The following is a 4,876-nucleotide window of genomic DNA, read 5'->3' as shown; positions in this document are numbered from 1 at the left end:
AAGCAACGTCATAACAGTCCTAGAGTGAATAGTTTAATCCAGCAGAGAAAACCTCAAGGCAGGTGCAGAATCTCTGTTGCGTTCCCATATTATTATTATTATTATTATTATTATTATTATTATTATTATTATTATTATTATTATTATTATTATTATTATTAAACAAATACTGAAGAACTACTACTGCCTATTATTATTATTATTATTATTATTATTATTATTATTATTATTATTATTATTATTATTATTATTATTATTATTCAATGCTTTCCGAAGAACATTCTAAAAGGATTTGGACTTTTAATAAAACAGATCAATAGCACAGCCCATGTGTCTGAACAGCGAACAGCCTTCTAAGCTTGATATCTACTATAATGTTGTTAGACTTTCGATCGTGGTCTACCCCTAGACAAGATTAACCTGCTGTTATGGATGGCTGTTTCTCTGGCAGGGACAAAAAGCTTGTCGGTTCGTAGTTACATTTGTAATAACAAAATTAGTCTTATAGTTTTGGTTTTTTACAATATGAAGTTAACAAATATTCATCATTACATAAATTTGAATTAATAAGCCACTTTGTATTGTATCACAATTGTCTCACGTTTTAATCTGTCTGATATTTCACAACTTGGCGTTCGCACATTCATAATGTCATTATACTTTCATCTCTAACTCACATGCTCGCTCTGCAGCGCGCACGCACACACCTCTCTCTCTCTCTCTCTCTCACACACGCACAAACAATTGTATAATGAAAGAGCATTTTCAGTATATTTCCTTCTCTGCTTTCATTGTCATGGTGTTAAGAAACTAACACCCATTTTTATTGCATCATCTCAACAAATCTTTCTGAACACAAGCTGCCCACAGGTCACTCTTTGCGTTCGCCTCTCGTAAACGGTACCATCTATATTTCCTGGTACGTATTTTACGATCACAAATTCTTATAGTTTTATAAGTCGTTCAAAGACAACAAAAATGACTATGAGATGTACCTAGCTGCATCTAGCACCAAGTCCCTAAAAGAATTTGTTGTTGCGTTCACTTAACTACATTTGTTCCAGTTGAACCAGCGATCAGTTTTTATTTATAAAGAGATTAGAATACAAACATTTTATTGCAGTCAGTTATATTCATAACATTTATATGAAAAGTGCAAGTAAATACAAATATAAACAAACATATATATTAAAATTGCATATAAATTCTTTTGCAGGAATTTGTTTTTCTGACAATTAATTTGTACTCGAACGCACAATTGTTTACATCAGTAGTAGAAGTTGCCAGATGAATTACTCTCACCATCACTAACGCTGATATTTTCGGCAACGACGGCGCACTCATTGACTCCAGGTGAGTTATAGCATTCATATAAGAGTACAGAATGAGCTGGAAAATTTTCTTAAGCATTCATGCTGAAACTATTGACAAATTATGGAAATACAGATTGCCCCTTATCAGACCATAGCATAGCCTAAGCTAATCTGGGTTGGGGGTACCTCGCGTAGTTTCGCGTAAAGAATACATGAGAACTATGCTAAATGTGATACTGCTTAATAATTTAAAATATTAGAAATCTCAATTTAATATACACATTTGGTTATATAAGGATTATCCTAAAGCTACTGTTTAGGTTAGGCAAGGTTAAGCCTAAGTGATCATAGGTTCAGCTTAGTTTACCTTTGGCTAAGCTTAGGTTACCCTAGGCTAGTCTAGGTGGATGTGAGGCCCTTATGTTATGCCATATAGATAAGAAAAATCAGATTATTATCTATTTAGAAATTGTTACTGGCTCCAGTTAGATAGTGGGCAACAAATTAATTTCTCCTAATAAATAGACTTGGTTAATGTAACTGAATGAGTTATAATAATGTTTCCCTGTTTTTTTTGTATGAGTTACATGGTAGGGTAATTAAAATTGACTCCAGGTTGTCCAACAATAATGTGGAACCATAAAGGGAAACCAGGGTTTTAGGGTCGGTAATGTAGCTGCATTGTCCTGCATGCCCTGGGCGTGAACTCTTACCCAGTGTAGGCTAAGAAATAAAATGCAGTAGTTGTAACGGTAGTACAAAGCTCTCTTGTTACATATGAATACTGTCGCCATACATATGTAGAAATATGTAGTACAAATTAGGAATTTCACAGTACTTCAACAAACATTTTGATATTTAGGAGTTCCAGGTATAATCTATTGTAGGCTTTTGGTGGCCTGAGGCTCAAATGATAATTTTCTATGAATTGCTAACTAATCAGTGTAGCCAATAAGAATATAAAATACTAAAATAGTATTTCTGTAAAAGTTCTTACTGTATGATTACGCTCACAGTGTACAAAACCAAGAGTATTAGGACATAGTACAATTGTAACAGGATATGTGAGATGACAAAGGTATGTGTGTGTATATGTGCACAGAAGTCCTAAAGGACATACAAGATAGATTTGCTGAGTCCTAATAAGATGAATTGGTAATTCCATTTGCCAAAAAACATTGCAATTAAGTAGCTCAGGATAACAACCCAGCTGGTCTGTAAAAGCAGTTCTATATGTCAAGAATAAAATGAGCAAACATATGTCTAGAAAACTTGAAAGAATTAAGTTTGTAAATAGAAAATTGAATTTATGATTACAGTTTTAAATTGTATTAAAATAAAAAAAACTAGTAAATACTGTCCCTCTATGAGATGTTATATTTCCCTATATTTTCTTTCTCATATGTCGTCAGGTCTGTGTTTACCCAAGACTGTCATATTTGATGTTGTAGACAGTAATATCTATATTATACGCATGAAAGCATAACTTAAACTAGAAAAGTATTTTATCACCACATTGTTAATCTGGCCCTGTACGTGAATTTGTGTAGCTGGAGAAGACATAAATTATGATGATAATTAGAAGGTTTATTTACGTTAGGCTACCTTTTTGGCAAATAGGAAAGATGGAAATATAATCTTGTCAGTACTGCAAGGTTTTTGGGAGGCCACCCTCTGAGGGGGAAGTGTGTTAAACTGTAATAATTGTGTACACTTACATTAAAATAAGGACATTGTTTCAAGAAATCTTAATATGTTTATGTTGGTTTGCTCTTTAATATATGGTTGTTTGTATTTACATTTTTATCTCTTATTTCCTGTATTAAATGTATCCTTGGTATTCCAGCAATCCTTCACCTCCGCCGACGCCGCCACCTACTCCACCACCGACTCCACCTCCGACGCCTCCGCCAACACCACCACCAACACCTCCACCTTCACCACCACCACCTCCTTCTCCACCACCACCACCTTCTCCGCCCCCTTCTTTACCTACATAATGTTGGAAGTGACGTGCAATGATCGCCTGGGCAAGAAGGTGCGCGTCAAATGCAATCCAGATGACACCATCGGTGACCTAAAGAAGCTGATTGCCGCCCAAACAGGGACACGATGGGATAAGATAGTGCTGAAAAAATGGTATACAATTTTCAAAGATCATATCACAATCGGAGATTACGAGATCCATGATGGAATGAACCTGGAACTTTACTACCAGTAACGTGCTAGTGTGAATAATGCCTTTTGTCATGCACCATGAACCTTTTTTTCACATGTCTAAATATTAATTCATATATTCATTCAAGCCAACCTTCCAGCGAGTGAAAATTTTTTGTATTATAAATTTTGTTTGGATGGATTGTTATGAAGGTTAAGGTTAAGGAAATGACGTGGGTGAACGTGGCCACCCTTTAGCTTGCAGAGTGTAATACAGTACATATTCATGTTTTGTTTTTCTGTTAGGTTAAATGAAGTGGATGTTTTATGGTTTATTTATTGTCCATTTGCTGTTTTCGATAATCATTGTCAAGAAATTGTATCATACCATACTGTATAAGTTGGCTCAAGCCTTTTGCATCAGCCAGGTTTCACTGTAGAGCATTGACCATTGTATTTCAGTACAGTATATGTCAATTGGAGGATTATTGTCAGGTTTTTAATAAAAATATTAAAGGTCCTGTAAAGTATTCTGATCCTATTAGCGCTTACTCTTTCCTCTGAACATGTTTTAGCTAAAGTAACTTGATATTAAGCCAACCATTTCTAGGGGTACATATTTTAAAAATAAAAATCCTCAAACCAAAACATATTGAAATACATATCTTATGATTAAGAATTCCAAAGCTGATGTTTTTGGTACAGCAGTGGTCAGCACTCTTAGGACCATTATGCCTTATTATATTCTTTATTGCTAATGATACTTTTTGTTGTCATTAGAAACCCTTGTATATGGGTTGTATTTGCACACTGATGTTGTGATTCTCACAATGAAACTTTTATATCCCTGACTTAGTTTTTAACAGTGAATTTGCAATGGCTTAAAAAGAAAAAAATTCAAGGTTGAGCATTGCATAATAATGTAACGAATATGATAGATTGCTTATGGTTGAGCACTACAGTATTGTTGCAGTGCATTGCCGAAGATATTTCAATTTGAGGCAGATACTTTCATGGTAAAGCTGTGGCTGATACTCAGTAAGGTTGGTGTGCTACTGATGTCCTCATATGATTTTCACCAAGGTTTAGTTTTTGTATTCAAAATTTGTTGTAATTTTTAACAATTTTGTCTATCTTTTACTTAAGATTTCTTTATTTTATTCTTATTTTAAAAACCCATGTTACTGAAAACAATTGCTGTTTCAGTGGCACTCGGCTTATGCTGGACCTATTCTATTTTTATTTTATTCTTCTTGTCAGCAGGTAGATGATATAACAAGTTTCGAAAGGATGTGGAAAGATCTACTGCTGTTGTTTATTTATTAACAATTGCATTTTGACTTGCATGCAGACAGTCATCTACTGGGAGAATGAATAGAAAACAAAGGTATACAGGTATACAGAGG

General features: G+C 34.2%; 1 long non-coding RNA gene across 1 annotated transcript; it reads left to right on the top strand.

The window, feature by feature from the left end:
• Positions 1 to 789: 789 nt before the first annotated feature.
• Positions 790 to 3,991, top strand: LOC136847174 (uncharacterized). Its single transcript, XR_010855642.1, has 3 exons — positions 790 to 919; positions 1,217 to 1,353; positions 3,160 to 3,991. It is a non-coding gene; the product is annotated as an uncharacterized lncRNA (long non-coding RNA).
• The last annotated feature ends 885 nt before the right edge of the window (positions 3,992 to 4,876 follow it).

Source organism: Macrobrachium rosenbergii, chromosome 16, assembly GCF_040412425.1.
Source record: "Macrobrachium rosenbergii isolate ZJJX-2024 chromosome 16, ASM4041242v1, whole genome shotgun sequence".
NCBI classification, from domain to species: Eukaryota; Metazoa; Arthropoda; class Malacostraca; order Decapoda; family Palaemonidae; genus Macrobrachium; species Macrobrachium rosenbergii.
The sequence above is the reverse complement of the archived record's forward strand: the minus strand, read 5'-3'. Positions and strand labels throughout refer to the sequence as shown.